Here is a 10,846-nt window from a genome sequence, read left to right as displayed (position 1 = left end):
AGCACCACCCGGCGTTCCCAGCCCCGACGGCGACGCCACGAGGGAAACCGCGTCGAGCCGAGGCCGCAGTGCAGCGCCCGGCCTCCTTATTCTCTCGGTGGGGCCCGCCGGCGTGGCCGGCTTGAACGTGGGGCCCCGCGGGCGTGGGACAGCCCTGCCCCCACCCCGCTCCCACACCCGCTCCCGCTCCCCCGGCGCCGGAAGTGACGCGCGCTGGCTGAAAGATGGCGGCATTGGCGCTCGACCAGGGGGAAGGTAAACACCCTCCGGGCCGTGGCCCGCGCGCGGGCCCCCTCGAGGCGCCGATGGGGGACGAGGGCGCCTCCGAGGCCTGCTTTCCAACTGTTGCCTTCCCACCCTTCGACCTCCCTACCCGCGTGGCAGGCTTCCGCGTTGCGACGACGGCGCATGGAGCCCCCTGCCGGCGGGCCCCGCCTCCCTGGGCCGGCCCCGGGCGGCTCCCGCGGCCCGCAGGGGGCGCGCGGCCCGGAGCGGCCCCTGGCTCGTGGCCCCGCACGCTCCGCCCCTTGCCCGCCCCTTTCCCGCCTTCCTCCACCCCCGGCGTGGGTGATCCTGAGGCTCGGCGGGCTTCGGGGCAGAAGCCCGGAGTCGCCGTCGTCGACGCCGCTGCCACCCGTGCTTCTGCCGCTGCCACCCGTGCTTCTGCCGCTGCCCGCAGCCCCCCAGCCCCTTTCCCCGCCCGTGGCCCCGCGTCGGCCCTCCAGCCGAGCCCCGCCGGGCGCCGCGAGGCCCCTGGCGTTGGCAAGGCCGGGCCCGGCCCCGACGCCGCGCCGCCTTGCGCCTTGTGCCGAGCCCGACTGTCTCGACTCGCGACTCAGCGCTGTCTTCTTTCCCAGGACTGGTTCCGAGGGGGCCGCAGGCGCGCAGACTCGCCCCCCGCCGGAGCGCCCCGGCCCGGCCCGGGAGCGGCCCCTTGTAGAGGTTCGAGGAGCCTGCCGAGTGCCATCCCGGGGCCCGACCGCCCACCGCCTGGCCCGCCGGCCCGCTTCTTCCTGATGCAGACTGCCGTCCACTAGAGGCTGGACAGACCCCCGAGGTGCGTAGCCGCCCCTGGCCCTCCGGCCTGCAGGAGCCCGGGCTTCGTCCGCGTCCCCGCGCTCGGCACCGATTTGGTAGCCTTTTCTGCACAGACCCGAGTCAAACATTTGGTAGACGCCGGGAACTAATTTGTCTTTGAGTTTACTTAAATTGTTTGAAATCTAATTTTTTTCAGGGAGGGGGGGAGAAGGAAGAAGCATAATTCAGCCATTTTTTGCAGCACACAGCTGCAGGTACCATGATTATTTTCTCCCTAACCCGTTCCTTCCCTTTAAAAATTCTGTTTATGCCTGGAATAGAAGTATGCGAAATGCGAGGCATAAAACGTGGAATCAGAAGGTCTGGGTTCGACTGGGTGACGCTGAGAAAATCGCTTACCGATCCTCGGTTTCTTATCTATGAAATCTAGTCGGTAATAGCCACATCACAGGGTAGTGAGGACTATATGAGGTCATATATATGAAAATAACCTATAGCTGTAAAGTGTTGTAAAAATGCAAAGCAATTTTTTAAGTAACCCTTGCCAGAGTGGTTAACGTTGTAGTGGCTAACTGTTGCTGCCTCTTTTTTTTTTTTTTTTTCTGTATTATAAGAGTAAGCAATAAGTACGGAATAGCAAAGCAGTGCTGTGAATCGACCAGATATATAATAGTCACGTTGCTTGGCCTTCTTCCTACGAAATGCTAACTGCTTATTTAAATAACGGTATTCTTTAATTCAAATTTAACGTTACTGTAGTGCTTTGCTTTTCATTTTTCTAGGCCGCTTATGCCCGTTTTCTTACTCGGAATATTTATTTAACACTTTGTGTTTAGTCTTCTGTGTTTTCCGAATTTACATTTATTTTTGTTGATCTGATTAAATTGTAACTTAGAAAATGCTTTTAAGGTATATTCTTTAATTTTAATGCTGTTTTTCATATCTAGGGAACAGGATGCCTGGATATCTCTACTAATTTGAAAATTATTTTTGAAGAGCTCACAAATGCATTCAGATTTCTGTAATTCTTAACAGATCTAGAAATGTGTAGAATTTTTCAACTTTTTGGCAATGTACTAGTATTTGTGTAATTTAATTTTCTTTTTAAGTCATCACAACACTTAGTAGGTGCTTAAAACCAGTTTTTCAGTGGTAAAGGGTGTTAATTTGTGCTCTATTGCTGATTTAACTTGGGAGAAATAATAGAATAGTAAATATTTGTGGTTTGGACTTATTTGTCAGATTTTATAATACATATGTGTAAAAACAGATCAGTATGGAATAATTCTTACTGGGTACATCAAAAATGTACCATGTAGTATGTTTTGGCTTAAAAATGGTCCACAAAAAGTGAAAGAGAAGCATTTTTCTTAGTATATTGTTATTTTTAGCCAACAAATGGTTTTCTGAGACTTTTTATTTTATAATCTAATCCCGGTTGTTTTTTAGAGTATGCTTTTGTGTTTTGTAAAAAGATTGAGTAATATAAGTGGGTAGGATTAAATTAGGTGGTAGAGCCTCTTGTAATGTGCTAGGCTTTTATACATCGGACTTCTCGTTTGTCCTAAAGAAAAAATTTTGGTAAATCATTGCTTTATTGGGAATTTCAAGGTTTGACCTTCTCTCTGCCTTGATTTGGGTTATCTGGGGCAAAAATCTTGGAACCAGGGCTGGCTTGGCCTTCATGGGTGTTCAGAAGGGCCCCGAAGTTGGTGTAATAATCTGCACATAAAACTGGCATTGTACAATATAAAGGTGAATGATGAAACTCATGCTAATTTAAATTTTTAATTTTTCTTTACTTAGAACGCGTTAAACAGCAAATAAAAAAACACCAATAAGTCGAGAGATACCTCAGAAGAAAGGAGAAAACTTTTTATTTTAGTACCTTTAACGACACTTTTTTCCAGCTTTTGGATAAGGGGGCCCGAATTTTCATTTCACTTGCGTCCCAAAAATTAGCTGGTCTGCTGTCAGCTTGCCCTTCACTTTGTAAATATTTTAAGAGTAAATAACGTTAACTGTAAGGAGAATTAATATTTAGTTTGAGAGGTTGGATTAATTTATTAGCGTATATTTTCTCTGAACTGGCATGCAGTAGTTTGTGTGGGGTTTTTTATTGAAAAGAAATTAAGAGTCAATGGTGAAGCCTTGTAGGATACTGATTAAACATAGAGGCTCTGAAGTGGGACGGACCCCAACTCCACCGCTTAAGGATCAGGGCCTCGGGCAGGTTTCTTAACCTCTGTGAGCTTTGATTTTTCTCATTTTTAAATCAGGGGTGGTTACAGAACATGGATTGTTATGTGGTAAATGAACGGATAAATTTATCTGTTCATCCAACAGATATTTATTAAGCACTTATTATGTGCCAAGCGCTGTTATTTCTAGGTTGTGAGGGATACAACAGTCAAAGCAAAACCAGAAAAAAGAAAAACAACCCAAACAGTAAACTAAACAAGGAAGAGAGGCTCTATCGCAATTTTAATATACTATAGAGAAAAATTAAGCAGAAAAGTAAAGTGAGGATTTCTGGCAGTGGGTTTTGTTTTTTTGTTTGTTTGTCTTTAATTTTAAAGATGGGGTTTGGGGAAGGCCTCGCTGAGATGACACTGGAATAAAGGCCTGAAGGGAGCCCTATATATCTGGAGATATAGTGATCCAGGTAGAGGGAACAGCAAGTGTAGAAGTCTTAGGATGGGTGTATGGCTGGTTTTCAGGAAATAGCAAAGGAGGCCAGTGTATCTGGGGCAAGGGGTACAAGGGGGAGAATAATAGGAGATAATACTATTATTGCTATTTTAAGAATCATTGGAGGGGCTCTTGTGGTTCATTTTTGCTGTGGGTATGTGTTGTATTGCCGCTGGTAGAAAAGTGGAAGGCCTTTTCAGAATTAGAAATTTTAACTTTGGAAGAAATTAGAAAAGGGGGGGTATTTCCTCAGATACTCTGTTTTTAATATAAGGCCTTTAAAGCTCATCTGGCTGAATCATTGAAGCAAATAAGAACAGATAGAAAATTTATTCTTTGTCTCTGATAAAATCATTGAATTTAGTTAATGATTCTACATCATTTAAAGATTTGCAGGAAATCTGTATCAGGACATCAAGATCCCTTCCAAAAGATTTAGTTTGTTTGTATAATTCTTGTAGAGAACTAAAATGTTAACACTATAATATTGATGTTTTCTTGTTAGGATATAACTTAGAAGATTTGGAGTTTTATTCCCCAGTAGAGGCTTTTCCTAGAATTCTCACTGGATCCAATCTCTAAAGGCTAGGGAAGCTGTTTTCCATGACATCACTCTTGGACTACTACTGCTTGTAGTGAGAAATAGGCAGAGCATTAAATGAAAATCTTCTGATGAAAAAATAGCATTGAAGCAGGAGTGGTTTTTTTTTTTTCTTATAAGTTTTCTGGTGGTATAGAATGATTAAATGCTAAACATACCTGAAAAGTGAAGTAATTTGGATAATAGGTGCCAACCTGGCTGGAGGACCCAGAGCCTTCCTAAAAGCTCAGTTAAATGGTCATTTGCAGTTTGGTACTGAGTTGTAAGAACATTTAGATAGATAAGAAAGAATTTCCAGTATTAAGTAAATTAAAGTTATGTTGCCTTGCCTCCCATATTAAACCGAGTTGTCTCTCAATTTGAATAGTGTATCCAAGAATAAAATGACTGCTAATATAGGATGTTTTTACATTTTTCTTGCCTTTTAGATTGAGAAGTTAACCACTTTGAGATTGCTGAACTTAAAATTTCTTTTTTATAAGTTAACAGAAATTGTGAGAAACTCCATGATTCTATTTTTGTCTGTAGTAAGCCTTGCATTTTCTTTTCAGTGTGCGAGTATGGGATTTTCTGCATTAGGCATCAGCTTTGGTAAGCCACCAGTTTGAGGAAGAAGGTAGTATGAAATAATTTAAATTTTTCGTTGAAAACAAGTGTATCAAGCTTTGAGAATCTAGCTTTTGTTCCGAATGACTTAAGATTTTGTATGAATTTTCAAGGAGCTTTGGGAGGAACGTGAAAGCAGTAAATTATTGCTTAAGGCATAAACATGGAGGTTGATTTTGAAATACCTTCTATTTAATTGCCTAAAATTTTGCCTTGAGATTGGAATGGCAGCCTTCTAACTGAGAAGGAAGCATTTAATTTCTTTGCGTTTAATTTCCTGTCCAATTTTACCCCCATCAGACTTCTTTCTTTACTGGTCACTAGAGAGTTTGAACTGTTAAAAATTTCTGTGATATAAATAGCAGTAATAGTCTTCCAGGGCAGAGGTAGGAAGAATATGTTTTGTGCATGTGTGTGTTGTCATCGATCTCTTATACCGTCAGGAGCACTCAAACCTTTTGGTCTCAGGACCTCATTATTCTCTTAAATATTTGGAGGACCCTTAAGAGCTTCTGTTAATGTGGGTTGTATCTATTTATATTTACCAAAATAGAAATTAAAACAGGGAAATTTAAAAAAATCTTTGTACATACAGTTTATTTAAAAAACCCATTACAGGTTAATCTGAATAACATTTTTTTAATGAAAATTAACTGTCTTCCAAAACCATACTAAACTTGGTGAGAAGAGTGGCATCATTTTGCAGATCTGATTAATGTCTGACTTAATGAAAGACAGTGGGCTTCCTATCGGCTTCTGCATTCAGTCTGTTACCATATCACACGTGTAGCCTCTGGAAAACAGAGAATGAAAGTTCTGGAAAAGACAAACAACTTTTAAAATTATGACTCTGAAAATAGTTTTGACTTGGTGGATTTCTTTTAGGGGACTAGGACCTCATTTATCCCTGGACTGTACTTTGAAAATCACTATACTAATCATTCTTAGGTGTAGAAAATACGAAGGTTTCTCTTTAATCAGTGCCAAGTTTATGAAACAAGACAAACTCTTCAGTATTTTTTTCCTAGTGAAGTAATTATGTCTTGTCATTTAGTTTTAAGTTGGTTCCCCTTTTGAAAAAAAAAAAAACCTGCCATTTGAAATTCTGAAGGCCAAGTGTAGAATATATATATATATATATATATATATATATACACATATATATACACATGTGAGTTTATAAACCATGATTTCCTTTAATCTGATGATCTGTTTTGAAAAGTGAGGATACAGAGTTTCTGTGCATGGAACATCTTGTAAGTCAGTAAATACCTCTTCTCAAAGCCCCTTAATGAATTTTTTTCGCCAGACCTCATTGATTTATAGTCCTTATTTGAGTTTAGTTTTACAGAGATTCATTCTTAAAACTATTTATTCCATGAATTGCTATAATTTTAAAGCAAATTCTTATGCATAAGATTTTGTGTGGTTTTTTTTGTATCCTTATAATTTTCTCTTTGTAGGTATTATTTTTTTTATTTGCTTACATGGGTGTTTTGTGTTTTTATCTTAAGCCTCACTTTTTTTTCTTTTCTTTGTAGCTTCCAGGGTATGGATTGTGAACAAGTTGGTTTTGTTTCACATGTTCCTTTGTAAGTTTGGTTGTTTGATGCCTTAAACATGGATGTTGTAGCTCTGTGCTGCCCAATAGAATATAACACAAGACACATGTAATTTAAAATTTTTTACAGCCACAGTTTTTTTTAAAAGTAAAAAACAGGGGCGCCTGGGTGGCGCAGTCGGTTAAGCGTCCGACTTCAGCCAGGTCACGATCTCGCGGTCCGTGAGTTCAAGCCCCGCGTCAGGCTCTGGGCTGATGGCTCAGAGCCTGGAGCCTGTTTCCGATTCTGTGTCTCCCTCTCTCTCTGCCCCTCCCCCGTTCATGCTCTGTCTCTCTCTGTCCCAAAAATAAAATAAACGTTGAAAAAAAAAAAATTAAAAAAAAAAATAAAAGTAAAAAACAGGTGAGGTTACTTTTAGTGTATTTTATTTAACCCATTATATCTAAAGTATTATTTCAACGTGATTAGTACAAAAAATTGTGTAAAGAGATAATTTACAGGGTTTTCTTGTACTAAATCTTCAAAAATCTGGCATTCATTTTATACTGAGAGCACATCTCAATTTGGATGAGCTACATTTCAAGTGCTCTATAGCCCCATGGCTAGTGGCTTATATATTGAACAGCACAGATATAGAGAGTAGCTACCCTGGTTAGGGCAGAAAAACTTGAAAAGCCCATAAAAGCTAGAAAATTATACTTGTGTGTTGAGAAAAAGTAGAAAATAATGCCATTGTAAAATGAAGTCCAGTGTTTTGACTACCAGTAAGAGATCTCCTGATCTCTTAGGAATTTTCATTTTAATAAACTTTAGGGAGATGTGGGGTCTGTAGAGGTGATTTTGAGAGGTACCAAGTTCCTATGGGTTTTTTTTGTTTGTTTGTTTGTTTGTTTTTTGGATGGTAAAGGAGCATTAGGCAACAGCTGAACAGTGGAAGCCATCATTGATTGACCTCTGATGGATGCCTTGCTCTGGGCTAGGCATTGAAGTGACTTTATTTAATCACTACCCCAATTCAATAATAAGGTGGTGGTGATGATAATTCCTAATGTATGAATGGAAACTGAGGTCAGGAAGTTAACTACATTTCGCCAGGTCCTGCAGGTGGTGAGTACTAGAAAGCACTCTAATTTCAAAAGTTTTGCTCTAACAAAACACATTTTTTTTGTAAATTAAATTCTAGTTTTAACCCTATTTCTAACTAGTTGTATGACCTTGAAAAATTTCACCCATAGACCTTAGTTTCTTTATCAAGTTAGAGTTGGCCTGGCTCCTAAGAGACTTCACTGATAAGACAGGTTGGGGTTCTAAGGAAATGCTGTTGCTAGGGAGAAGGGTTCTCTAGAGACAGCTGGACTTGTTTGTTTGTTTGTTTGTTTGTGATCTCTACGTGCTCTGTGGGACTTGAACTCACAACCCAGAGATCCAGTCGCATGCTCTACTGAGTGAGCCACCTAGGCTCCCTGAGGCAACTGGACTTTTAAAGTGGCCGTTTGACTCTCTTGGTTCCACTAGCACCAACTGAAGGGGCCTAATAATGAGCCCTAACATTATGGTGTACTTCAGGGCCATATACTGTCTTTACATGTATTAACTAAGTCTGTACGTGTATTAACTCATGCAGTCCTCACAGCAACCTGTGAGGAAGGTTCTGTTGATACTGGTGCCTGCTTTTTACAAGTGAGGACATTAGAGCACAGAGAGGCTCAATATCTTGCCCCAAGGTCTCAAAGCTAGGAAGAAGTTAGAACCAGGATTCAAAACAGGCATATGACTCCGCACCTGTGCTTTTAACTCAACTATTTCCATTTAGAGATTAAATGTTGGTCAGTTAATCACAGAGTATTTTATTGTTTTCTCCTTATAAAAATATAAAATACTGCTGTTGCTCTAAAGCTATTAGTTATTAGTCTTATTGATAGATGCACCAAACTTTTTCATGTAGAAAAGAAGTTACTGATAAGTCCCAGCTATCACAAATTAGTTTTAGAAATCAATTTAGATCAAGTAAACTTCACAAATGCATTGCTAAGGCTTGAAAAATAGCTACAGGTTATTTAGCCTGCACACCTACGTAAGTGCATTATACCTCTGTAAAGTCTTATAAAAAGTAGGAGAATAAATGAGAAATTTTCTGACTAAAAATTTTGAGGTCATCATGGTGAATGTTCTCAATTTTACAGATGCAGAGATAAGACCAAGAAGGTTTGAGTAACTTAAAGTATAGCAGTTTCTGTTCTAAAACCATATTAGTTAGGTACCATGGTTATGTGAAGGGAAAACACACCTATAGTAGTAAAATAGGAATTTGTTCCAAGCATGGAAGGATTTCTCTTAGAACCCAAGGGCAGGAATAGAGCTGAGCCTAGAAACTAGAAAAATGAAGGTGTTAGGGAGCACTCCCTGTCCTCTTGTCTTGGCTTTATCCTTCTTTCTCAGTTCACTGGCTTTCTCTGATATTCGGCCCACATGGCAGGCAGAAGTTGGTGCCTACAGCTGCTCTTTGACATGTTCCAGTTCCAGTCATACACAGTCAGTGCACGTCTCTCTCTTTTTCCTTTTTCTAAATTCTTGACAAGAGAGTGTTCCTCTTGATTCATATTTCCCACCCCAGTCTGACCGTATGTGACTGGACAGGATCACAGAGTGAAGCCTGCCTGCTTGGAGTCCCCCTTGGTGTGCTGGATCCCAGAGGAGTATGGGTGCTGTCCTTACATTTTTTAGGGTCTTTTGACTCACAGTTTACCAATCATTCTCCTTTTTTTTTTTTCTTCTTTGCCCTATGATGTTTCTACCATAGTAAGTATCTGGAACCTAGATTGCTTTTTTTTTTTTTTGAGAAATCATAGTTTCTCCTTTTATTTTTATTTTAAAAAACTGTACTTTTTAGGGGCGCCTGGGTGGCTCAGTCGGTTAAGCATCCAACTTCAGCTCAGGTCATGATCCCGGGGTTTGTGAGTTCGAGCCCTGCGTCAGGCTCTGTGCTGATAGCTTGGAGCCTGGAACCTGCTTCAGATTCTGTGTCTCCTTCTGCCCCCCCCCCGCCCCCCGCTCACACTCTGTCTCTGTCTCTCAATAATAAATGTTAAAAAACTTTTTCAATTGTACTTTTTAAAATTCAAGTATAATTAACAGTCTTATGTTTCATGTGTACAGTATAATGATTCAACAATTTTATGCATTTCTCAGTGCTCATCAGGAGAAGTGTACTCTTAATTCTCTTTATTTTCACCCATTCCCCCTGCCACCTCCCCTTCTGGCAATCACCAGTTTGTTCTCTGTATTAAGAGTCTGTTTTTTGTCTTTTTTTCCTTGTTCATTTGTTTTTTAAGTTCTACATATGCGTGAAATCATACGGTATTTGTCTTTGACTTATTTCACTTAGCAGTATACCCTCTAGGCCCGTCCCATGTTGTTGCAGATGGCAAGATCTCATTCTTTTTTTAATGGCTGAGTAATTTTCTATAGTATGTGTATGTATGTACATACACATACACGTGTTCTTTATCCGCTTATCGATCAGTGGACACTTGGGTTGCTTCCATATCTTGGTTACTACAGATTAGTACAGTCACTGTGGAAAGCAGTATGGAGGTTCCTCAAATAATTAAAAATAGAATTACCATATGACCCAGTTATTCCACTTCTTGGTATTTACTCAAAGACGAAAACATGAATTCAAAAAGATATATGCCCCTCTATGTTTACTGCAGCATAGTATCTCCTTTTAAAAATTTCCTTCAGATGAAACCTTTTCCAGAAAGGTGAATAATAGTTGTTGGAGACCTTATCAGATAGTGATAACTGTTGAATAGAGAGTGTTACTTTGACAGGAAGTGAAATATATGGTATTCTAGGCATTGTCAAAATAATAGATGAATAAAACACAAAGCAGTCTACTCTCACGTATACAAACCCTGAGGTCGAGTCTTCTATTACTAAATCTCCATTAAATGTGACCAGTATCTTGACAAGTCACAGTGATAATTGGTGTCCATAATGATCCTGAGAAAGATAATGAAATATCAGACATTTCATCTCATCTAATTTATTATATTTTTAAGTTCCACTTATTTTGAAAACTGGTCATTAGTGTGATGTGGGTAGTCCACTATTAAGCATAATGTTTGATTATTCAGATACCACGCCGTGTGATGTTCCTTTTGTTCCCAGTGCGCATTTGTGTATGTATGCCTCATATCACTTGGAAGATTCTAAGCTCATTAATTTTACATTTAAAAATAATTCAGGAAAAAACCCCTCATATCTTACTTTAATCTTGAATGTGTTAGTAAAGTTGTTTTGTGAAGAATTACTTGTAGCATCTAAATTATTTTATATCTGTTTT

At 40.2% G+C, this 10,846-nt stretch overlaps 1 protein-coding gene across 2 annotated transcripts in view; it reads left to right on the top strand.

Annotated features, from left to right (window-relative positions):
- Window positions 1-213: 213 nt before the first annotated feature.
- KLHL15 (kelch like family member 15) overlaps window positions 214-10,846 on the top strand; it is a 36,321-nt gene continuing 25,688 nt past the window's right edge. The window contains exons 1-2 of one of the 2 annotated variants that reach the window (XM_047843846.1): window positions 214-255; window positions 858-1,057. The gene's annotated coding sequence lies outside the window, so the exon portion shown is untranslated. Of the gene's footprint in view, window positions 256-568; window positions 1,058-10,846 lie in introns of those variants that run through there. The other variant, XM_047843847.1, reaches the window with a different exon arrangement.

This window comes from Prionailurus viverrinus, chromosome X (genome assembly GCF_022837055.1).
Source record: "Prionailurus viverrinus isolate Anna chromosome X, UM_Priviv_1.0, whole genome shotgun sequence".
NCBI lineage: Eukaryota > Metazoa > Chordata > Mammalia > Carnivora > Felidae > Prionailurus > Prionailurus viverrinus.
This window is presented reverse-complemented; position numbering and strand designations above follow the sequence as displayed.